This window comes from Tamandua tetradactyla, chromosome 10 (genome assembly GCF_023851605.1).
Source record: "Tamandua tetradactyla isolate mTamTet1 chromosome 10, mTamTet1.pri, whole genome shotgun sequence".
NCBI lineage: Eukaryota > Metazoa > Chordata > Mammalia > Pilosa > Myrmecophagidae > Tamandua > Tamandua tetradactyla.
The window spans coordinates 43,136,722-43,164,390 of NC_135336.1; positions in this window are offsets into that span (position 1 = coordinate 43,136,722).

Below are 27,669 nucleotides of genomic sequence, written 5' to 3' on the forward strand. Positions count from 1 at the left end.
TTTTTTAACATGGGCAGGTACCAGGAAACAAACCTGGGTCTCTGCCATAACAGGTAAGAACTCTTCCTGCTGAGCCACCGTGGCCTGCCCTTTTATCTTTCTTTTAATGGCAACCTACTTTTTTATAGTTTATTGTGTCTGGTTTCTTTCACTCAAGAATACACTTGTGGGATTCATCCATGTGGTTGCAACTAGTTGTAATTCATTCATTTTGTTATGGTATAGCATGACAGTATAATACCATAATCCACTGTATTGTCGATGGATTCTTGTTGTTGTTATGAATAGTATTGTTATGAAAGATTTTGTATTTTCCATTTGAGGAATGTTTGTACATATTTCTTCTAAATGTGGAATTGCTGAGTTACAGGGAAAACATATATTCAGCTTTAGTTTATACTTCTAGTTTTCCAATGTGGTTGCACTCATTTACTAGTATCAACAACGTATAAGATATCCAAGGGCTCCTCATCCTCATCAGAGTGTCATTTTATCAAGGCTAATTATTCCCATTACTGAGGCAAGGCACTTCTGAATATTCTTCCCAAATGTTCATGTATTATGGTTTCCCAGATTGACATGTAGGTTTCAGGCACTGGGCTCTTAAAAGTTAGAACACTTTTCCCTCTAATATTTTTAGGTGGTTATTTTCCTTGCTTCAGTTAGTTTCCCAGCATGTATGCCCAGTATACTGCTGAATCCTCGAAGATGACCCTATGTAGCTCTCCAGAGTTCTCTCTTTTTGCAGGTCTCTTCTCTCTAGTATTCTACCTTGCGAACTCTAGCCGTCTAACTACCTCGATATTCCTGGGCAATTAACTCTGACTCCTATTCCTCAATTGAGGGAGTGTGCCATGCTTCACCTGGGTATCCTTCCTTGCACCAGTACCTGGGAACTTTCCCAGGACAGCAAGCTGGGGTCAATCATAGGACTCACCTTGTTTGTTTCCTGTGTCTCAGAGATTTCTGTAATTTGTCGTGTCCAATATCGAGACAACTGTTGTTTCATACAGTTTGTCCATTTTTTCAGTTCTTAGAAACAGGGGGATAAATCCAGCATGCTATTTCATTTGATGAGAACAAAATGTCTGATACATTGCATATTCAGTATCAATCATTTCAACGTATTTTCTTTTCTTGCATGTAATTTTTTTTTGATCTATGATTACTTCAAGTTAGTTGCTTAAAGTTTCAGTTTGATATTTGCTAGTTTATTTTTAAATGATTTCTTGGACGTTACCATTTTGTTGTTGTTGTTGTTGATTGTGATGCCCTGCATGTTCAAGTTTTATATATGTTTAAATCTGTTTTGAAAAAAAAGTTGAGAGATGCATTACTGTCTCCTAATATGACTGTGGGTTGGTCTACTTTTTTTTTTTTCAATTGTTGATTGCATATTTTGGAAATTACGTTATAAGGCTGTGTTTATTTAGAATCATCCTGATACGTTGATCTCTCAAACATCTTAAATATGCCTCTTTATCTGTAGTAATGTTTCTTTTCTTGCATCTTACTGTGTTCAATATTTCACTTTGACTAATATTCTACTCTATCTAGTGTTATAATAGCTATATCAACTCATGTTTAGTTATTGTTTGCATGGAATTTCTTAAACTTTACTTTTTATCTTTATTTTTATTTTTCTTTTATTTCAAAATAAATCATATTTATTTTGTGTATCTGTCAAGAGCACATATTTTTTAGGACAATCAGAAATATCAACCTTTACATTTAATTACTTATTCCAATTACATTTAATATTCACATGTGTCATATATATGGGTTAGTATCTATTATATTACAATGTATTTTCTATTTGAGCCATTAAGTCATTGTTCTTTGCATCTGCTTTCTTGGTTTAATTTGGATTACTGTATTTTTGTACTTATTCCTTTAATAAATTAAGAACATATTACCATTTTTTTCTGTAGTAGGTACCACAAAGATTATGACTTGAAAACTTGACTTAATCCAATACTATGAAAATGTTTACTTTTACCAGTCCATGATAATGCTAGAACTTCAGAGCCTTCAAAAACTATTTACCTCCTCCATCGCTTTTCTATAATTGAGTCAGTTTCTATATTTAAAAAAAATGCAAAACATTAAAATCTTTGTTTTCTGACAATCAATATTAATTTATTAGGGCAATCAGAAATATCAAGCTTTACATTTAATTACTTATTTCAATTACATTTAATATTCACATGTGTTGTATATATGGGTTAGTATCTATTATATTACGATGTATTTTCTATTTGAGCCATTAAGTCATTATTCTTACTCACTATTTACCTTTCCCATTATATTCATTCTTTCCCATGTTTCGCTATTGATGGAGATCAGTTTTTCTGCTAGAAGAACTCCTTTGGCATTTCTTTTAGTGCAAGTCAGCTAGGGAAAATTACTCATAGATTTTGATTTTCTGAATGTTTCTAATTGCCCCTTTTTTGAAAGATATATTTTGCTGGCTAGACATTCTAGGTTGGTGCTTTTAACTAGGTGATTTTTATAGTTTCTTCCAATTTTCTAGTGGCTCCCAGATGGAGTACTGGTTGTTTTACCCCAAACTACCCCATCTTACTTAGAACTGTTACGTTTGAGTACACGGTTTTACCCTCTATTTATATTTTTAATGGAAGAAGAAGGAAGTTTCTACTTTTGGAAATATAACCAACTATCATTCTTTTCATTCTTCTATTCCTTTGATAGAAAAACTATTATTTTTGTTTTCTGGGCATACTGTTTTATTCCTAATATTGAAATTAAATTTTTTAAATTATAATTTCCATCTGATTACAATTCTATATATAAATTATAATGATTTTTGTAGTGTTATTTTGTATCTGGCAACCTTTATAAAGCAATTTATTACATTTGTAGATTTCCATTTCCTCCTTTTGTGCTTTTTAGTTTTGAGCTAGCATTTATATATACATTAATCTGTGAAGCAATATATTTGTAATTGTGATTTAATTTATCTTATATCTTTATATAGCTTTATCTTATGTCTGTTTTAAATCATAAAATGTTCTCATGAAGAGTATTTCTAAGTACTTAACAATATTTTATCTAATTGTTCTAAATGACGTTTTCCTATTTTTCTGGGTTATTAATGATAAATAAGAATATATTTGATTTTTGTGTACTTATAAGTTCATCCATCTGTTCATTACTATTTTTGTTGATTTTCTTGAGTTTTATTGATAGATAATCATTTCATTGACAGGTATAGTTTAAGTTTTATGTATTTCAGTTTAGTATAATTCAACACTCAAATATGGAGGATTTTTACATCTGTATATAATTTCTATGAATGCAACATTTGAGTCCAGAGACTCAAATTTGCAAGAATAAGAAATGTTTATCCTATTTTTAAAGTTTCTGTAACTCAACTTAATCACTATTATGATTACCAATACCTCCCAAATATTAAAAATAAATAAATAATCATCACAAATGTTGGTCAACTCCACCTTTTTCCAAGAGGCCCTGTATAATGTCAAGGCATCATTAGGGCATGGGGGAAGGGATGAGGAATGATGGACTTCTTCTTTCTACAGTGACATCACTTGAAAACCACTGTTCCTATGAAATACATTGCTACTGAGATATTCTGGTTCTAGCTGGCAATTTTTGTAGATACAGTAGGGATTCTGATCCTTCAGTGCTCATTCTCGGACAAACTGGAATCTTTAGTTTTCACTCTGTGTGGGGAGTCAGAAAACTGTGAACTTAAGGATTTTTTTTTTTCCTTTTGGGAGATATTTCTTCCAGGGGGGATTGTTGCAACCAAAAATCCAGTCCAGGAAGTGATATAAAGATATTTTTAACTCTTAGATTATAGAAAATTACCTGGTAAGTTCTGATATGCTTTATTGTCTTCCAAATACATTTTGTTGATGTGATCATGAAATACATCTATTCTCCTTACATTTGTAGAGTGATCAAACCTTAATATATATGATGAATGTGTAGCAGGGGAAGGAATATCTAAGAATACATGTGATCAACTATATTAAAATATGTTGGCTCTAATTTCTAGTTCTGTTTCCTTTTACTTATACTAAAGCTTTTAATATTTCATCAAAAGCAATTTACTGAAACGCCTTTCTCAAAAAATATGAAACTCTTTTGGATATTTGCCTTTTAGGATTCCTTTTCTCCCCATGTAAATAAGAAGTATCAATATTTTCTAGTGATGAGATTCTGATTCCTACCATTTTGGAATGCAGTTTGATATTTATAATCCAGGAAACCACAGGAATGTTATCATGATTGTGGCATAGTGAGGTGTGGAAATTTAGTTCCCCTCCAGAGCAGCTGGTAAATAGCCAGGAACTGTATGGAACAACTGCTAAGGGAGGGCAGACATCAGTAACTAGACACACATTGTACACCAGTATGGAACAGGTGGAACAGCTGAGATCCTACACAGAACTTTAGGTCTCACAAGCCATTGAGGCTGGCACCCATTCCACATGGGAACAGCAGAATGTTTCCAAGGGGAAAGGAAACAGATTTTACTAGTAGCAAGGGATTAGCTAAGCCAAACTTCAATTGCAGAATCAATTAACAAATCTGACCATTGCTAACAGGCCCTGGGCATAGATAAACCTGGAGTAAGAACTAAAGGTACCAGGAATTTTTACCCTGGCAGAGAGGGGACAGGCCTGATGAAACAAACAACCAGAGGCATTTTAGTTGGACAGTGCAAAATACTGGTAAAGGATTGGATGGATCTCAAGTAGAGGGAGCACACAACCTGGGAATAAATAGAACCACATACCAGCTCTAGTTTGGCAAATTTGGGGAATGGGGTCCTGCTCTTAACTTCTTTTTTGTTGCTGTTTAACTGTTAAGTCCTATTATTATATAGAACTGTGGGCACTCACAGGCTCCAGCACTGCCCCAGGCATACATAAGGTATGTCTGAGAGACAAAGTAAATAGTCATAGGGACTATTCCCTGAAGGGTGTATCTTGCCTGAGAAAAACAGGATAGAGCCCAGCTCAAATGGAGGCCATCATTCAGGGTATTCAGGCCTCAGGGACTGGAAAATAGAAGTAATCAAAACCTTCCTACTACCTCAGCCTTAGTTTCAACCACACCCCCTGGAGTAAGAAGCTGTTGAAATTAAAGGCAATGTATAATTTTAGGCTGGTGGAAAGTTATGGACAGTCAAGTGCCACATGGGCTGGATAATTAAAGCACAAGGCCCAGATGCTTCACAGGAAAGTTTGACAACGTGCTAGCTCTCTCCCTCAAGGAAGCTTGATACTGGCTACTGTCTCCTCCTGAGACTGGTCCTCTCTGGTCTGGCAAAATCTCACTTGGGTAGATAATATCTGAGGAGAACCCCCTCAAAAAGACTCTATTTAGTCGGGACAAGAAACAGAAAAACAAGAACTGAAAAATTCTAATCAAACAGAACCCATGCTAGAAGCCTAGAATATGTTGAACTGAACATCAAAGAACAGATTAAGAATAAAGCCATTAAGCAAGTAAACCCTAGGTAAAAGAGTGGAAACAACCTCCAGAATAAACTAATTAAGGAAATTAAATACTTAGATGCCAGCCAGAGATAACAAGTCATATTAGGAAAATCAAAGATATGGCCCAGTCAAAGGAACAAATCTACATTTCAAATGAGATACAGGACTTGAAACAACTAATTCAGGAGGGTCAAGCAGAATTGCAAAATCTGATCAAAAATCAAATCAATGAGTTGAGGGAGGGTGTAAAGAAGACCTTGGGCTAACATAAAGAAAGACTGGAAAGTTTGAAAAGATAAATCACAGAACTTGCAGGAATGAAAAGTACAATAGAAGAGATGAAAAAAATAGAAACCTACAACAATAGATTTGAAGAGTGCAAAGAGAGGATTAGCGAACTAGATGACAGAACATCCGAAATCCAACATACAAAATAAAATATAACAAAAAGAATGGAAAAATATGAGCAGGGTCACAGAGAATTGAATGACAATATGAAGCACAGAAATATATGTGTTATGGGTGTCCCTGAATGAGAATAAAAGTGGAAAGGAGTGGAAAGACTAATGGAGGAAATAATCACTGAAAATTTCCCATCTCTTTGGAATGACTTAAAATTACAAATCCAAAAAGTGCAGTGTATTCCAAACAGAATAGATCCAAATAGACATATTCTAAGACACTTTATAATCAGACTGTCAAACGTTGAAGAGAAAGAGAGAATTTTGAAAGGAACAAGAAAAAAAAATCCATCACATATAAGGGAAGCTCAATTAGCCTATGTGTTGATTTCTAAGCAGAAAATATGGAGGTGATAAGGCAGTGTTATGATATATTTAAGATTCTGAAAGAGAAAAACTGTCAAACAAGTATCTACACCCAACAAAACTGTCCTTCAAAAATGATGGGAAGATTGAAAAAGTTTCAGAAAAATAGTCACTGAGAGAATTTGTGACTAAGGGACTGGCTCTACAATGAATACTAAAAGAAGCACTACAGACAGATCAGAAATGATGAGAGAGAGGTCTGGAGAAGAGTGTAGAATGAAGGCTACCAGTAAAGGTAAAAAGAAGAAAACAATTAGATCAGAAATATAAAATCCAAAAAAACCAAAATGATAGAATAAAGAACTCCCTTTATAGTAATAACAATAAATGTTTATGGATTAAACTCTTGACTCAAGACATAGACTGGCAGAATGTATAAGAAAAACAGGGCCCATTTATATGCTTTTCATAGGATGCTCACTTTAGACACAAGGGCAAAAATGCATAGAAAGAGAAAGATTGAAAAAAGGCATTTCCTGCAAACAATGATCAGAAAAGATCAGGGGCAGCTGTATTAATATCCGACAAATTAAAGTTCAATTTTAAAACAATTAGAAGAGACAGAGAAGAAACTATGTATTAATAAAAAGAACAATTCAACAAGAAGACATAACAAACATAAATATTTATGCACTGAGCCAAAAAACTCCAAGATACATGAGGGAGACACTGACAGCACCAAAGAGATAAGTGGACATCTCTACCATAAAAATTGGAGACTTCACTCCTGCTTCCTCATCAATGGATAGGACATCTATACAGAGGATCAATAAGGAAAGAGTATTTTGAATAATACAATAAGTGAACTAGACTTAATAGATATTTACAGAACATTGTGCCCCACAACAGCAGGATATATATTTTTTCTCAAGTGCTTATAGATCATTTTAAAGGACAGACCATTTTCTGGGTCAAAAAGAAAGTCTCAGTCATTTTTAAAAAGAATGAAATTATAAAGAACACTTTCTTGTATCATAATGGTATGAAGTTGGAAATTAATAAGAGGCAGTAGGCCAGAAAATTCACAAATATATGGAGGCTAACCAACAGAATCTTAAATAACCACTAGGTCAAAGAAGAAATTATCAGACATCAGTAAATATCTTGAGGCAAATGAAAGTGAAACACAACATATCAAAATTTATAGAATGCAGCAAAGGTAATGCTAAGAAGGAAATGACTGATTTAAATGCCTATTTTAAAAATGAAGAAAGAGCAGAAATTGAGGAATTAACTGTTTACCTGGAAGAACTAAAGAAAGAACAACAAACTAACCCCAAAGTAAATTAAAAAAAGAAAGAAATAATGGTTAGAGCAGAATATATGAAGTTGAGAATATGAAATCAGTTATATTCAACTAAAACATACTCAACAAAAACAAAAGTTGGTTCTCTGAGAAAATCAATAAAATTGATGGACCCTTAGCTAGGCTGCCAAAAGATAAGTAGAGAGAGGGTGCAAGTAAAATCAGAAATGAAAGCGGGGCATAAGCACTGACACCATAGAAATAAAAGAGTTGATGAGAGGATTATATGACCAATTATATGCTAATAAACTAGACAACATATATGAAATAGACAACTACTTTGAAAGACACGGACAAACAACATTGACTTGAGAAGAAATAAATGACCTCAATAAACCAATAACAAATAAAGTGATTGAATCAGTCATCAAGAAGCTCCCAAAAAAGAAATGTCCAAGAGCAGATGGCTTCACATATGAATTCTACAAGCATCAAGAAAGAATTATTACCAATCCTACTCAAAATCTTAAAAAAATTAAAGAGGAAGGAAAACCACCTAACTCATGATACGAATACAAAGATCACCTTAATGCAAAGATACTATAAGAAAAGAAAATTACAAACCAAACTCTTTAATGAATATAGATGCAAAAATCTTCAACAACATATTTGCAAATTGAATCCAGGAGCACATTAAAAGAATTATACATCATGACCAAGTGGGGTTTTTCATGTATTCAAAGCTGGTTCAACATACGAAAATCAATTATGAATTGCACTATATCAAGTCAAAGTGTAAAAACCACATGTTCATCTCAATTGATAAAGAAAAGGCATTTGACAAAATTTAACATCCCTTCTTGATGAAAAAACACTTCAAAGGGTAGGAATAGAAGGAAACTTACTCAACATGATAAAGGGAGTATCTGAGAAGCCCACCACTAACATCATCTTGAATAGGGAAAGACTGAAAACTTTCCCTCCAAGATCAGGAACAAGACAAGGATGCCCACTGTCACCACTGTTATCCATCATTGTGTTGGAAGTTCTAACTAGAACATTAGATAAGAGAAAGAAATAAAATGTTCCCAAATTGGAAAGGAAGAAGTAAAACTCTCACTGCTTGCAGGTAAGATATTATATGCCAAAAATCATGAAAAATCTACAGCAAAGCTACTAGAGATAATAAATGAGTACAGCAAATGGGCAGTGTATAAGATCAATACTCCAAAATCAGAAGTGTTTCTGTACACAAGTAATGAGTAATCTGAAGAGGATATCAAGAAAAAAATTCTACTTACAATAGCCACCAAAAGGATCAAATTTTTAGGAATAAATTTAACTAAGGATACAAAAGACTTATACACAGAAATTGCATATCTAGAAATTGCTGAAATAAATCATGGAAAACCTAAGTAAATGTAAGGGTACATAGTGTTCATGGATTGGGATATACTTAAATATAGTTAAAATGTCAGTCTTACCCAAAATGATTTATAGAGTCAATGCAATGCCAATTAAAACTTCAAAAACTTACTTTTCAGAAACAGAAAAACCGATAACTAAATTTATTTGGAAAGGCAGGGTGCTCTGAATAGCTAAAAATATCTTGAGAAAGAAAAATGAAATGGTAGGTCTCACACTACATGACTTTAAAGCATATTATGAAACTACAGTGGTCAAAACAGCATGGTATTGACCTAAAGATAGATATATTGACCAATGGAATCAAATTGAGTGTTCAAAAATAAACCATCTCATCTATTGACAATTGAGGTTTGATAAGGTAGTCAAGTCAATCCAACTGGCACAGAGGAGTTTCTTCAATCAATGATATTTGGAGAACTTTATATCATTATGCAAAAGAATGAAATAGGGTCCATATCTCACACCCTACACAAACATTTACTCAAAATGGATAAAATACTTAAAACTTAGAGCTAAGACCATAGAACTTTTATAACAAAATGTAGGGAAATATCATATAAATCTTGTGGTAAGAGGTGGTTTTCTAGACCTTACACCCAAAACAGGAGCAATTAAGAAAGAAATAGATAAATGGGAGCTCCTCAAAATTAAACACATTTGCGGATTAAAAATCTTTGTAAGGAAAATAAAAAGGTGGCATATGCAATGGGAGACAATATTTGGAAACCACATATCAGATCAGGGTTTAATACCCAGAATATATAAAGAGATCCTACAACTCAACTTCAAAAAGAGAAAGAACCTAATTAAAAATGGGCAAAAGAAAAATGAATGAACGCTTTTTGGAAGAGGAAATACAATAAGAAAAGATGCCCAACTTCACTGGCTATTAGGGAAATGCATATCAAAACCACTATGAGATATCTCCTACACACTAGAATGACCATTACCCCCCAAAATGACAACCACAGCAACAAAAGAAAGCAGAAAATGACAAGTGCTGGGGAGGATGTGGAGAAAGAGGCATGCTTATCCACTATTGGTGGGAATGTAAAATAGTATAACTTCTCTGGAAGGTAATTTTGTGGTTCCTCAGGAAGCTAAGTATAGAATTGCCAAATGATCCAGTGAACCTATTACTAGGTATATATTGAGAGGAAATGAAGGTAAGGACACAAACAGACATTTGCACACCAGTGTTTAAAGCAGAATTATTTATGATTACCAAGAGATGCAAACAGCCCAAATGTCCATCAATGGATGAGTGGATAAACTAGTTGTGGTATACATGTACAATTAAATATTATGCAGCCATAAGGCAGAATAACGTCATGAAGCATGTGTCAATGTGGATGAAACTTGACGACATTTTGATGGGTGAAATTAGCCAGAAACAAGGACAAATACCATATGGTCTCACTAATATAAACGAACATTTATGAGTGAACTTTCAGAGTTAAATTAAGAATACAGGTTATTAGGAGAAAGAAAAATGATAGAGGTTGGGCACTGGTGTTGCATGAATACAGAATGTGCAACAGGAATGAATGAGAAAATTCAGAAATGGATAGCATAATAGTATTTGGTAGTAGCACAATAATACAAGTACCCTGAATGAAGCTGAACGTGATTGAGGGAGCAGGGCTGGGGGCCTGTATGACACCAGAATAAAAGATAGAGGATAAAGTCTGCAACAGTATAGCACAGGAGATTCTGGAGTGGACATTAAATGTACAAATATAAAAATATTTTTCAATGGGGCAGAACAAGTGAATGCCAACATTGCAAGATGTTGAACATGGCATAGTATACAGGAAAAGATATAATCAATGCAAGATAGGGTCTGTAGTAAACAGTAACATAGTAATACAGGTCCACTGAATGTAACAAAAGTATTAAGCCAAAACTAAAAGTCAACAAGTGGGGATATGAAGGAGGAGTATGGATTCTTTGCAGAAGAAAAGGAAATGTCTTCACATAGATTATGTTGTCAAGGCATGTCTATTTACTCAGGTTGAATTGTGTGATGTGTGAATGAAACTGTTTAAAAATGAATAGAGAGAAGCAAGTGCTACAGAAATTGTGGAGAAAGAGATGTACCTATTCATGGTTGGTAGGGAAGCTGAGAGATGCAGTCCCTCTAGAAGGCAGTGTGGTGGTTCCACAGAAGGCTAGGGATGGGATTCCCATAGGATCCTGCAACCCCATTGGTAGGTATATAGCTGGAGGAAATGAGGATGGGAACATGAATGGACATTTGTGCACCAGTGTTTATGGCAAAAATGTTACTTATTAGCAATGAATGGAGGTGGCCTAAAGGTAGGTACAACAACTGAAGAATGGAAGGGGAACCTGTTGTGTATGCATGCAATAGACTACTGAGTGGCTGAAAGAAAGAATGAAGTTGTGGGGCATGCATCTAGGTGGATGAAACTTGAGTATTGTATGTTCAATGAAACGTCAGAAACAAAGGCAAATATCGTTATGTCTCACTAATATGGACTAACAACAATATACAATGCTTAGAGAACTGAAGTCTACAGCATGGGTTATCACGTTGGGGCCTATTGTAAAGGATCCTAGAATGTAAGCCCTTCTAACAGTCACATCCTTTCTGGAGTTGGAAATGTTATTTCAAATTCTGAGATACTGAACTATTTGTGTATAGCTTGGTCATTCTCAGAAATTTTGGGTATCTATGTGACACCTGAGATTCAGAGTTAGAGCTCTGAACCTATGAAAGTCAGCACCACCCATACAGCAACTGTTAAAAAAGTTGAAAAAATGGTCAGACTTCAACTAGAGATATGAATGAAGCTGATCTGGATAGGACTAAGGTAAATAATACAGGGTAAAGGATGATATGATTCATATTTTAAATATTGAACTTCCATGTAAGACCAAAGGGAGAGAAGTTTATTAGGTGTAAAATTTGTATTTTTGATAGTGCATTGTCTAATTTAACTTGTGTGGTCAGTTTAGTTGAACACCCTAATTTCATGGGATCTTGATAGGGCATGAGATCATGTTGGTTTATACATGCTAGTGTGATATTCTAATATATCCCAGAGTAATTTGGACAGAAAATTAAAGAAAAAGAAAAAGTGTTTGCAAAGTCCCCTTGTGGGACAGGGGAGAAGGAGGAAACATTCAATTTCCCATTTGAGGAATTACTGATCTTCTCAGTAATTCAATAGGCTGAGCCCTCGATCTTGGGGTTTGACCCCATGAAGCATAGTGTCCAGCAAAGGAGAAGTAAAGCCTGCAGTTTATTAGGAATGAGAGCCACCCCTGGAAAATATTTTTTGTTGCTCAGATGTGGCCTCTCTCTCTAAGCCAACTTGGCAGGTGAATTCATTGCCCTCTCCCTCATATGGGACACGACTCCCAGAGATAAAATATCTCCCTGGCAAAATGGGACAGGCATCCTGGGATGAGCCTGTACCTAGTATTATAAGATTAAGAAAGCTTTCTTGATCAAAATGGGAAGACAGATATGAAGAAAAATAAAGTTTCAATGACTAAGAGATTTCAAACAGCATTGCGAGGTTATCCTGGAGGTTATTCTTCTGCATTACATAGATAGTCTTCTGTAGTTTATGGTGCATTAGAGTGGCTAAATGGAAGTACCTGAAACTGTTGAATTGTGTTCCAGTAGCCTTGATTCTTGAAGATAATTGTGTAACTATATAGCTTCTGCAATGTGACCATTTAATTGTGGAAATTTTGCATCTGATGCTCCTTTTAACCAGAGTATATGTAGAAGAATAAAAAAACAAGGACAAACAAATAAAGAAAGAAATAATTGAGTGGGGGATAAGGGATAAAAAAATTGCGTAGATTGAAATACTGATCAATGAGATGGAGGGCTTGGGGTATTGGAGTATAGGTGTATATTTTTCTTTTTTTTTCTTTTTCTGGAGTGATGTGAATGTTCTAAAAATGATCATGGTAATTAATATACAACTGTGTGATGATATTGAGAGCCATTGATTGCATAGTGTAGTTGGACTGTATATGTGTGAAAATTCCTCAATAAAAATATTTTTAAAAAGAAACCCCTGGAGTTTTCAACTGAAACAGTGTTCTAGTTTGCTAGCTTCTGGAAAGCAACACACCAGAGACGGATTGACTTTTAATAAAAGAGGATTTATTTTGTTAGTTCTTCAGAGGAAAGGCAGCTAACTTTCCACTGAGGTTCTTCCTTACGTGGAAGGCACAGGATGGTCTCTACTGGTCTTCTCTCCAGGCCCCTGGGTTCCAACAACTTTCCCTGGGGTGAATTCTTTCTGCATCTTCAAAGGCCTGGGTTTAGCTCCAAGTGCAGAGATAAGAAATGCCGAGCTGCTTAGCTGTGCTACATTGTGCTCTCTCATTTAAGCACCCAGCAATTAAGTCAAATGCCACTCATTGTAGCCGACACGCCTCCTAGCTGACTGCAGATGTAATTGGCAACAGATGAGGTTCATGTATGGTTGGCTTATGTCCGCAGCAACAAGATTATGTATGCTCACCTGGCCAAATTGACAACTGAATCTAATCTAACACAAACAGTGTTTTCTTTCTCCTTTAATTTAAAGAAAAATCATTTTTCTATTTCCTGTGTTCAGATTGTAGAATATGTACACAGCCTATTCTATTCATTTATACACCATGTAATTATTGTAATCACTTTAGATTTGCTCATTAAGTTTTTCTCACTATATATTATATTGTGTGAGGAATATATTATATATTTTATAATGGGATCACCACAGGCCTCCATAGTGTCCTAAGACTATGTAATTTTTAAATACATTATTCAGATTCCTCAAATTTGCATAATGCTTCTGATGGTATCAAAGTCACCCTAATTTAGTAGAAAATCAGATATATGTTGTCTCCATAGAAGCTGACCCATTCATGGCAGTACTTCAAGAGATATCAGATGTTTCTGATCATGATGATCTAGGGATAGTATTTGGTGATTGCTCATTAACATGAATTAAACAGCCCTTCTGGAAGCCATTTGGTTTCCTTACTTCCTTTTGTCTGGACAGAAAAAATTAATTTAGGATCTAGAAGCAAGTGAGTCCTTGTCATTTAATTTCCTGATTTATAATCTTATATTAGATAGATTTGGAGTTATATTCAAAATGATATTATGTAACCCAATAAAGCACAGCATAACCTGTCATATCCTAATATAATAAGATATGATGTATTAGAAATCATTTCAAGCAATCACATCAATTCAGATTAGGTACCTACTATTGATTGATGTGGTTTCTTATCCGGAATTAAGTTTAGCAAGAGTGAAACAATGCTATTAAGATGAAACTCCTCTCAAATCTTTAAAGTTGACAGAATAATTTCATGTGTTTTCTATAGCTTTAATATTACCTTGAATGGATGTGAACACCAACTTTAATAGGAGTATTTTGTATGAATTCCTTTCTGTCCCTTTTTCTTCTTGCCTCTTTTACATCTTTAATTTTTCTCTAGAGATTTAAATGACACTGAGCAAAAATTCAGTAAAGAAAATAATTGACATATGCCTTATACCAATAATATTTAGAAATGAGTAATTTTTAAATATTGCAATCTCAATAGACTTAATATAACAGGAGGAATCTTGTTATATCATGGTGATAGCTAAATTAGGGTAAAATAATAAATCCTTCTTGAAAGAAGGACCCAGCAGAGAGCAAATTTCCCAGTAATACTTAAGTAAAGACACTTAATATAAATAATGTAGCATTAAATTTTATAAAATCATCTTATATACACTTTTATATCCTTGACTTATATGAATGAGACTTAGAAAACTTGAACAACTTTTCAAACCTGGTATGTCTCCAGGTTTGGAGAATGTACAAGAGTTTTTAAAAGATAGTGATATCTCTCAAGGAGTTTTTTTTCTTGCTTTATTGGTTTTTTGTTTTTTTTTTGTTTTCACCCATAAAGTGAAAGGGTAGCAGATTCTTTCTCTGTATTCTAGAAATATGCACATCCCAAAGTAACTGTGGAAAGTAGTGTGTCTGTATTTAAATATTAACTCCCTTTTCCAGTGGATGTCCTTTGTGTTCAAAGACAGGAATTTATGCTCCATAACCATGAAACTTGGAGTAGCACTCTATTCTGCATATATACCCAGGAATTAGAAGTTTCTTAGGTTTCTTCAAAGATAGAAACATTATGAATGATTTTTTTTCTATTTTATTAAAGTTTTTTTTTTCTTTGTTACAGAAGGTTTTGCAGAACAGTCATGCATAAAATACAAGATTCCCACATCACCCTAGTATTAACACCTTGCAGTGGTGTGGAACATTTGTTACAATTAATGATAGAGCAGTTTTATGATTGCACTGTTAATTATAAAACTTAGGTTTAACTTAGGGTTTGCTATTTATGTGGTATAATTCCAAGGATTTAATTTTAATTGTAATTGTTAACTTATATACAATCTAACTTTTTCCCTCTTAAATCACATTCATATATGTATATATATATATATATATATATTTTTTTTTTTAGTGCTGTTAATCACATTCATACACATATATATATTTCAGTGCTGTCAATTACATGCACAATGTTGTGCTACCATCACCAATATCCATTATCAAAAAAATCCATCATTCCAATTAGGAATCATATACATTTTAAACCTGACATTTCTACCCTATACCCATCCCATTTCCTGGTAACCAATGTTCCAGATTCTGACTCTGAGTTTGCTTATCCTAATTGTTTCAAATCAGTGAGATTATGCAGTATTTCTCCTTTGGGTCTGGTTTATTTTAGTCAATGTGATGTCTTCAAAGTTTATCCTTGTTGTTGCATGTATCAGGACTTCAATACTTTTTATGGCTGAATAATATTCCATTTTATGTATATACCACATTTTATTTATCTGCTCATCAGTTGAGCGACACTTGGATTGCTTCCAGTTTTTGGCAGTTATGAATAATGCCGCTAGTACATTAGGTGTAAATATGTTTCAGTCCTTGTTTTCAATTCTTTTTGGTATATTTAGTGGTGTGTTTGAATTTTTTGATGCAAAAATAGACTATGATTTTATACATTGATTTTTATCCAAGAAAATAGTACTCTTTTTTTGACAACTCTAGTTGTCAAAATAGATAGGTAAATGGTCTGAGATATTTCACTACTTTTGGCTGCAACAACTTTGATTCATACATGAATCAAATTGCAACTGGATAGTTGTCTTATTAAATCATAATCAAATTAATATAACATTTGAATATAAAAATGTTTATCTTTTATGTTTTAGAACAATATGTTTTTCTTGATTTAGAATAATGTTATAATCAATAATATTAGTAATGATAATTTATACTCAGAACATTCAAATTACTCAGAAGACACATTTGTTTATTTGTCCGGAGTTAACACACTAAGGGCCCTGATACCCACGGGTAAACACAGTGCAAACAAGTCCCCTCTTCTCCTGAGCTCAAATCTAAGTAAGGTAAGCTATGGATACCTGTCTTTTTTTTCTGTTCTATGTCTTGTTAGCTCCTCTTTTGTCGAAATATAGACAAATAAAAATAACCACCAATAGGCAGGAATACCTATTTGTAAAATTTTAAGTTTTAATATTCATAAGATGGATGATTGGTCTTCTGCCCCAAAGAATACATTTCCAGAATTGTAAGAAATGATTCACTTTTCTTTTCCAATAAATTGTGCTCCAATAAATATGATGTATATTTATGAGGAACTGCAATGAAAGACAAATGACAATTCTTGAAGGATAGAGCAGGATGAGAATTTGGCTGTGCCTTATAGCTAAACACTCTCCTTAAAACTGATGTTGTTTAATATGTTCAGTTGTTCTAATTTTATTGAAATTTCAGGATGTCTTTCAGCAACTGAAGCTGGCGGTACACTTCCTTTAATTTCAGTAACATTCATTGTCCATAACCTCAGAAGTTGCATTATGAAATTATTTCACAAGTTATCATGACTTTAGTGCTACAGCTTTAACCTTAACAATACATTAAATTACACAAACTAAGGGCTCTGTTTGAAAGTAAACTCCTTTTACCAAGTGCACAAATCTTAAGTGTAGATCTTAATGCATTTTTTTACCAACTGAATATAGCCATATTATTCAGATCAAGAAAGAAAATTACCTGCACTCCTGATGCTTTCTCTTTGCTCCATTCAACTAGATCCCCTTCCATTAAGCTGACCAGTAGCCAACTTCTATTTAAATAGATTTTATTCATCATTTTTTGCTTTATTTAAATGGAGCCATAGAGCAGGTCTTGTTTAATGTCTTGTTTCTTTCACTCAATGTCATGCTTGTCAGATTCATCCATGTTATTAAATATGGTGTGTTAGTTCTTATATGGATATTATTTTTATAATATTCCATAGTTCTAAGTCTTGATTGACATTTTGTTAATTTCCAGATTGAGATATTACAAATAATATTATTAAGTACATTATTGTACTTGCCATTTGTTAGAAAAATAAAATACATGCATTTCTTCTGAATATATATTTAAAGTTAGAATTGCTGCATCATAGGCTATACACATAGAGCATTATGTGCCATCACCAAAAAATCTTCATAGTGTCTATACCAATTAAACTTTACCAAATAAATTTCTACCACCAGTATATATGGTATGTACTTCTATTTTTAATTAAACCATTTTAGTGCTATAAAATTACATTTCTTTATTGAAAAATAAAGGAGAAGACATTTTCATATGTTTATTGCACAACTGGTAGTCTTTTTTGTGAGGTGCCCACTCACAATATGTACTGTAAATAATAAGTTCTCCTATTTTGTGGTTTATCTGTATCAATTTCCTAATGATGTCTTATTTCCTGTTTATGAATATTTGTTTAAAATGTGATTGCTTTTATTTTTCTATCTTTTTCTTCTGAATATTTTAGATAAACAATTATGAATGGCTTGAGCTAGTGTCCTAAATTAATCTACTTTCTAAGTTAGATATTTCTTTTATGCAAATTAACCATCCTTTCTTCCACTTCATTGCAGTATCATATTTCTCTTCAATCAGATGACTTTCTATTTTCTATCTTTCTGATACTTCCACCAAAAGACAGCTTTGTAACTATGGCACTTTGTTAGTTCTGAGAACCCATATTAAAAGTCCTTCAATCTTATTCTTCATCTTAAAAAAATGTTTAGTTATTCCTAATTTTTGCATTTTGCAAAATTAAAATTTATAAAACCTGCATAGATTTTGATCAAGGTGACATTGAATCTAATTATCCATTTAGGTAAAATGACATATTTTCATGATGGAACTTTCCGCTAGGAACATGGTACAACCTCACATATATTTATAGTATCATATAGCTTTATGCGCTGAGATATTACATATTTTGTCCAATTTATTCTTCAGCATTTCATCCTATTTGAAACTATTTTAAATAACATAATGTCATTTTCTTTTCTTTTGTTCTGGAATAGAGAAATCCAGCTAATTATTGATATTGATTTTTAATTGATTAGCTTGATAAATTAACATATTTATTCTAACAGTTTACATGTAAATTTATTTAGATTAGATACATGCAAAATCATATAACTCATGACATTTTTATTTCCTAAATTTATTTATTTTCTCATTGTTAGAGATTGAATCACATCTCCCAGAAAAGTCATGTTTGGGTCACAAGCCCTGGTTCTGTGGGTGAGAAACCATTTGTTATGCAAGACTTTCGAAAATATTATTAGCTAAGGTGTGCTCAAATTGAATGGGGGTTCACCTTAATCTAATCTGTATGAAATTCTTATTAGCAAATAGAATTGGACATAGAAGGAAAAGCCATGGGAGCCGCCAGAAGTTGAAAGTCAATAGAACCTAAAAGAGAAAGAAGATGCCACAATGTGTGTTGCCATGGAACAGAACAAGCCAAGGAGCCCCAAACATTGTGGATCAATCAGAAGATACTAATCCAGGAGGAGTTGGTTCGTCTAGCCTCTGATACTGTAAACTAATAAATTCCTATTGTCAAACCAACCCATCCTATAGTATTAGCTGCAAGAAGACTAAGATACTCTCAAAATAATTTGGCTTGACATGCAGTAAAATGTTAAATTGGAATGAGATTCAGGGCATCCTGTTCTTGTCCCCAGTCATCTATAAAGCTTCCACTATTTTTTACTATTGTTTGTATTTGCTGCAAAGCTTTGTAGAGACTCTTCTTTCCTGTATGTTTGAAGGTTCTTTAAAAGTTAGCATGAAGACATATTACACTTAAGCAAACCATTATGTTGCATTTTTAAATGATTTTAAATATTTTCTCTTTTATTCTGGTAAAAAGGCAATACATTTTATTAGTTTTCAAATGTTACAATAATCTTGAATTCCCAGAATAAACCATATTGTCACTGATATATTATTGTTTTGAAATGGCAGCATGGTGTGGTGCTTGAGAGCACAAGTTTTTGAAACAAGATTCACTGGCTTCAAATACTAGTTTCAATATTTACTAGGTTTGAAGAATTGGGAAAGGAATTTAACCTTTGTTCCTCAGTTTTTTTTCATTTGTAATATGCTTATAACATTAGTACTTATGTCAGACAGCTTTTGTGAAGTTTAGATATGTTAGCATGTATAACATATAGTTAGTATATGTAAAGCATTTAGAATGGTACCTGGCACATAGAAAGGTATTTAAGTATTAATAATTGCAATAATTATATTTATTATTTAGTAATAATAATGATCATTATTATCATTTCCTATAAATAATTGATTGTTCTCCCTACTCAAATGCTAATAAAATAACATCTCCAGTTTTTATTTAAATCAAGCAAATTTGGAGAAATGAGATATATTAAAAGAACTTATAATTCATATCTATTGGGAAAAATATAATCAGCATCAGTTCCCTTAAACAAATAATTAATTCATATTTAACTATATCCACAATTAACCCATATCTGTGATTATAACAATTCAGAAGCTCAGCCCAGAAACAACAACAGATTCTAATGAACTGTACCAGAGAGGAAAAGTCTTACAACTAGATTAGGCAATTGGTTTTGAAGATTTTTTATTATGAATTAATTTTTGTGAGTTGGTTTAGGGGAAGATGGTAAATATTTTATCTATGCCTGCATTTTAATTGAACTTAGGATTTACTTGTTATAAAAATTTCCGTGCTATTAGAAGTCACTCAAAAGGTACTATGTTTGTGATTCTGTTTTATGAAATAGCATTTTATTTTTCTCAAGCTTTTATATTTAATATCTTTCGATATAGTTAATGTCAACAATGTTCTCTAATAATCATAATTGCTTTTGTCAATGTGATTGAATGATTATGTTGAGAATTGGCAATATTTCGTGTTTGTTTATATCTTGACAATGAAAATGATATGATGTACAGAATTTTCCTTGTCCTTACAAGCTCCTCAGCATCAGAGGGCCATACTTCAGTAAGTGAACATTTTGACAGATAAGTGAGGGGGTTATTAACTGTAAGACATGGAAAATATTTCTAATCTTCTTTTAACATTGTATGGAGATGCTCAAGGAGCTTTACTAAGATTTCTTGACTTCATTATTTTTTTCCCATTCCCCAAATTGTGCTCCTTATTAACTTTTATCAACTTGCTTCCTTCCTCCATCTTCAATGTGTGAGATTCCAAGGCTGTTAACAATAGCTTATGCTTTGTATTGGGCAAAATTTATCAATACTGTTAATTTCAGAGTATTTCTGTCTTTCTCAAAATGTGTGACATTGTTATATTTTTATCTTTTTAAATTTTCAGGCATCGTTTGCATTGCTTAGAGAAAAGCAATGTGTGAATACAACAACTCTTGACAGCCTGTGGAAGAGAACATGCACATTGCAGCAAACTCTTGAAATGGAGGTTAGCAAGAGCAAAGTTTGGAGCCTGCAATCACCAGAGGGTTTTTTAATATTTTTAAATAAACTCTCTGGGTATTTCTATTTCTCATAATCTGAATTATCACTGAATTTAAGACTGTATCATTTTTTATTTATTCATTGCTTTATTTTAACTTTTTTAAAACAATTATGCATGCTTTCCACATATGCTGCAATACTTGATTTCTATTCTCCCCTACCATCTCACTAAAATGGCCATGAATACACAAACATAGATTCAGAGATTCCACTCCCCACAATATGGCTTCATTGATCATTTATCTGCCAGAATGCATGAGAACGTTTTATCCCAACAAATTGAAGCTGTACAAGCTACTTTAAATTATAAACTTACAGTATCATGCAAATGGCAAATTATCTAGCTAAGTCATCATATCTGTGGGAGTTATGTATTTCTGAAAACAAAAAAAATCAAAACATTGGTTAGGGAATATTCAAAACACTGAAGATCTGAGGGGAGAATTTTGACAATCAATAAGTAAATAGGGAAGACCAAAGGAAATTTAATTTTGCCCTTTAACAATAAATTGCAGGCCTGAATAAGTCTACTCTCATTTTAGGAGTAATTACTAACATAAACTATTCCTAATTTTAAAACATAAAAATCAGTTTTCAACCAGATGATAAGAATCTTTGTTTTCATAAATGCATCATATAGAAATGAGCATCGACTTTTCAAAAGTCGATAATTTGTATTCTAAATAATAATGAAGAAAATACGAATGGCTTTTCCAGCTCCAGAGCTCCCTGTGGGATAAGATGAGGCCTTAATTTAAACTATTTCACAGTGCATCTGCCCTTGCCCTACTCTGCTTCCTTCATTTCTTTACAGATTTTTTGTTCCTTAGTGTACTCTCCAAAAAACTCCATGAACACAAATCTTTCTTTCACAGTCTCTTTCCCAGGGGACCCTCATGTTATCAGTCTGCTAGAACATTGGAATGGGCTTTAGATGGTGCAGCTGAGGCTTGGATATGACACTTTTATAAGTACAGGGTGCCATCATTTAAATTGGAGGAGTACGCACTCTGTATCAGAGACCATCATACAGTGTATGTCCCTAATACAATATCATGGGGCCATGAACCAAAAGAATGAAGTAAGAGTGGTACCACTTGGAGAACTTGTGCTTCCCAAACTGACAACTCTAGTCCCTGCAGGTCTGAATGTGCTTGTTCTTAGAGACAAAATTATCTCACAAGGCAAGTTCAGCTTTCACCCTATCACATCTGACTCGTTATGCAAAAAGACAAAATGGCAAAAAGAAAAAAGTTTTTATTCTGATTATCAGAAAGATGTAGAGATGATAATACACTTTAGGGGTACAAATTTGGAACCTGGAAAGCACACTGGATGTTTACTAATGTTCCCATGTAGGGTTTAACAGTAAACAGACAATGAAGTACCTAGAGCTAAGTGCATGATGTCCAGTACCTCAGACTCCTCAGGGATTTGGACTGGGTCAAACAAAAAATAAGTCATCTCAATTGGTATAGGTCCTACATGAAAGTAAGGAGAATCTAAAATTTCAGGTGTATTCAGATTGATGATACATATCAGTTGAAGCCCCGTTGTCAGCTGCAGCAGCAGAGGTTATAGTTTCTTTTATGAAAGTTCCTTCTGTAAGTTTCATCAGAAAAGAGACCAATCAAAATCATAGATAAGTTGTGCCTAAATAGTGTAAATTTATTATGCAAAGGAAATTGCTCCAATTATTACAATGGGTGGACTGTATTGATGTTTATGGCTTCTGCCCAGATCTCTGCCTGTAAGACTGAGACACTCATTTCCTTGGCTTGGGGTGATGTCATCTGATGCCTCACAGCTATGTCCCACCTCAGGAATTGCCATTGGACAATGGAATCTTCCTAATTCAAGGTTGCAAATCATCCCTGGAGTCTTCCTGTACCCAGTGACTGGTCCATGTGGGGTTCAAGTACTGGTTCTCATAGCTTTACAGAAAAGCAAATTAAACTGGCTACTCCACATACTTCAGAAATACAACTTTTTTACTATGAGGTATGAAAAACTATTGTTTGTGTGTTCCTATTTCATTGGATTTGTTATTACAGTGTTATTTACCTCATTCAGGAAGACCTAGACATTACTTAGATTTAATTTCAAATAATGCCAGAGTAACGAATCAGTTAGGATTACTGTCTTATATCTACATTCAATTTTCATGATTTGATAACACCTTCCTCCTACGTTCTAAGTAAGATCTTTCTCTCATTAGTCATGGAAATTTATCTAAAAGCTGTAGCTATAAATGGTTTTGAATATTTGAGAAACCATTCTTGAAAGAGGACAATGAAAATTTTATTTGATATTTAAAATCATTTTTGTTCTTATTTTTTTAAGCCAATGTATTGGCTAGGAATTTTAATCTACAATAATATAAAATCCCAAATCAACTGACTTCAACAAGGTGTGGGCTTTATATCCCACATTATAAGAAGTTTCACGAAAAGGAAATATTGTTTTGTTAAATTAATTGGCTAAATAAAACCAATAAAAACTAACATGTTTACTGTCTCTTCATTTAACTTCTTCATATTTTTCCTTAAACTCCTTTATGATAACTAGTCTAGGCATCACATTCAGGATTAGCAAGGTCCAATGGAGTGCAATCATTTTTTTCCCCCTTGGGTTTCTTATACCTAATATCAGGAAGGCTTTTTCTCCGGAAGATCAAAAGCAGATTTTCTATCATTTCTTCTCAGTCACTGAAAGGGTGACTACCAAGATTGACCTCAAGCATTCTTTATTCATCTTCTCAAACAAGAAATGAGGTCTCTCTCCTAGAAGCCCATGTCCGCACAAAAATAAGTGCGTAATTGAATAAAATCAGGCTTCCAATTAAGTAGAAAGGGAAGTTCTCACTACTGTTTGGATACCATGTAAAGAGAACCCCATGTCAGTCACTGGGACAGTTCAGCAACCATATACTCTACATCCCACACAGTGCACTTTAAAACTGCACATCCCAACATAAAATGTACCTATCGCAACTGTGATGGACACGTCCCCATATCCTATCCAGTTAAAACATGTTTCTCTAACTCCCCTGTTTTCTCCATTAATACTACTCTGGTTCATGTCACCATCATCTCTCAGTGATATCACTTGTGTTTATTTTCATACTACTCCTTGAAATATATTATTTCAAAACTTTGAGTAATAATTGGAAAATGTAAGATATATGATTCCTTTCCTTAAAAACCTCCAGTACCACCCCATTTAGATCAGAAAATCATTACAGATGCATGAAGAAATTAATTAATATCTTTTAAATGTATACATTAAATGCCTTGAGTACATTTCCAAGCAAGGAAAGTGTCAGCATGTATACAAGGTCATTGATCTTCAAGAACTAACATTCAGTACAGTGAAAAATCAATAAAGGCTCATGGTGCTGAAAAAATTCACTTTTAATCTAGAATTTTATAACCTACCAAATTATAACATGATACTGAAGGTAAACACAGAAGGTGATATACAAAGATTGAGATTAAAATTGAATTTGTTGAAATTTCTGAAATATATCTAATAGTAAATTCATGAGTCCAGGATAAACCTTTGATGTTTTGCAGTGATATTACTTTCATATGATCACACAATATGTTAGTAAAATAAATACTTTAAAACATATTGGAAATAAATAAAGCTATACATTTATAAAAGTCTAAATGACAAGCATATGTCATACAGTACAAATATTTCCAGACCTTTGCTCATCTCATCTCTCCTCGTGTAAATTTTTTTTTTGTATGCCATATGGCGGGGTCACATTTCATTCTTTCTCAATGTGAGTATCCAGTTATTGCAGTACCATTTGTTAATTTTTTTATTGTTTGATTTTTGCTATTTTTGTTGGTTCCTTTTGTTTGTTTGTTTTGGGATGTGCATTGACTGGGAAGTGAACCTGGGTCTCCCACATAGCAGGTGAGAATTCTACCACAGACCTACCCTTGCACCCCTTTCCTCATGTAATTTTGACAACTTTGAAGAAATTGACTAATTCTTCAAAAAATACAATTTACAAAACTCATAGGCAATCTGAATAATTTGATATATATTTAAAACATTGAATCCATCCTAAAAATTCTTCCAAAGGTACTTAATGGTGGATTATATCAATAATTTTATATAGAAATAATGCAAATGTTTCACACGATCTTCTAGAAAATTAGGAGAAGAGGGGGGACTTCCAATTAATTTTATGAGGCCAGGATTATCATGAAACTTAAAGCTGGTAAGTATATTTCAAGCATAGGAAACTACAGAACGACATTGTATATGATAACAGATGGAAAAACTCTCAAAACTATTAGCAAATTTAATCCAGCCATAATAACTATTAAAAGATGACTCATCAAAAACAGGTTTGAATTTTCCTGGGTAAGCTTGATTCAGGATTATAAAAGCATCCAATTTGATTCATCTGATTAACAGACTAAGAGGGAAAAATGTTATCATCTCAATATATGTTGTAAAAGAATTTGGGAAAATTCAATTTTCAACAAACTAACAACAGAAGGGAACTTACATGATAAAGAGTAGCTAGAAAACTTATGCACATCCCATCATAACTAATGATTGAAGGCTGAATGTTTTTGCTCAAAGATCGGGAGTAGTGAAGTTTGTTTGCTCTCACTATTCCAAATTTTATTGGATAGTTTAGCCAGTAAAAAAATGCAAGAAATTAATTAAAGATACATGGACTGGAAAGCATTAAATAAAACTGTCTCTATTTCAAGATGGCCTTCATGATATATACCAAAGATTCTACAAAAAAAACTACAAATAAGTGATGCTCACTGAAGTCACAAAATGCAAAGGAATATCATATTTCTATGAACTAGCAATGAACAATTGTTAATTGAAATTTTTAAAAAATGCTATTTAAAATAGCAATCCAAGAATACATGTAAAATGTGTATGTTGGAAATTATAAAGTTATGAATAAGATTTTTAAAATCTTAAACAAATTGAGAGATATACCTTCATGTTTTGGATGACTCAACATTGTAAAGATGTCAATTCTCCCAAATTGAGCTGGAGAATCAATGTACTCACATTCACATTCCTAGCAGATTTATTTTTAAGAACTAGCAAGATGATTTTAAAATTTAATATAAAATATTAGGGATTAGAATATCCATAATAAGTTACAAAAATAATATATTCGAAGGATTCACAATACCTTATTTGAAGGAGTTCTTTAGGGCTACACTAATCAAAACTGTGTAGTATTGTTGACAGGATAGAATAATAAGTTCAGAAATTGAACTTCATTATACAGTCAATTGACTTTTGATAGTGGTGCAAAGTAATTCAATGAAGAAAGAATATTTCTTTTAACAATGGTTCTGGGAAAATAAGATGTTTGTAAGAAAAAAAATCAATATTGACCTATAGCTTGCAGTATATGCAAATATTTATTTAAAATGGATGATATGCCTAAACGCAAAACCTAAAAGTATAAATCTTTCATATGCAAACATAGGAGAACATTTTGTGACTATGAAATATTCAAAGTTTTCTTAGGTAACACAGCAAAAGACAATTCATTTTAGAAAAAGATAACTAAGGCTTTATCAAAATTAAGAACTTATGCATTTTGAAAGAAATTAACATAATGTAAAGCCAAGCCATATACTGGAGGAAAAGATTTGAAAACGTTTCTGATAATATCCAGAATACATAAAGACTTCTAAAAAATATCACAATAAAAAAATGGTGTGAATAATTGAAGAAACTCTCCACCTAAGATTTAAAGTTGGCAGACAAGCACTTGAATACTTGCTCAAAATTATTTGCATTAACAAAATTCAAATTAAAATAAATATGAGTTACCACTATATACTTATTAGAACAGCTAAATAAAGACATAAGAAACATCTGGCAATAATAAGAACAGACAAACTGAATGAACTGGAAAACTATCATATTTTGCTTTTGGAAATACAACATGGGGAAAACTTTTCAGAAAACTGTTCTGGGTAATTTCATCCAAACTTTTATAGCAGCTTCATTTATGATTGTTAAAAACTGTATAAAAAACAAAACAAACAAACAAACAAACAAAAAAACAAATGTCTTACAACTGCCAAATGGAGAGACATTCATAAAATGGAATTCTATTCAGCAATGAACAGAATGAACCACAAACACCTGGAACAACATGGATAAATCTAAAGTATCATAGTGAGGGAATGAAGCCAGACTCAGAAGTGATTATTGGATTAAAAGGGATTCCTTTTATTTATAGATATTTGTATTAGTTTCCTATGCAGCTGCTACATATTACTTTAATTTACGGGCTCAAGAGAACAATAAAAACATATTTTTTCACAGTACTAGAGGTGAGAAATCTGAACTGGATCAAGGTGTTGGCAGGGTTGCATTCTTTTTTTTTTATTTTTATTTTTTGCATGGACAGGTATCAGGAATCGAACCATGACAGGCAAGAGTTCTGCCACTGAGTCACAGTTGCACCGCCAAAATTTTCCCATTCTTAACCTTGATCATGCCTGCAAAATTCCTTTTGCCTTGTTAGGTAGCATACTCACAGGTTTCAAGGATAAGGACATAGACATAATTTGGGGTCCATTATTTAGTCTACATACCCCAAAACAATTCCCCTTAATGCATAAAGGTGCTTAAAAGCAAATACAATTCACAGTTGAAAGATATATGTAGAAATTTCATCTCTAAAAGAAAAAGTAACTCAACATTTTTGTAAATTTGATTCTGCA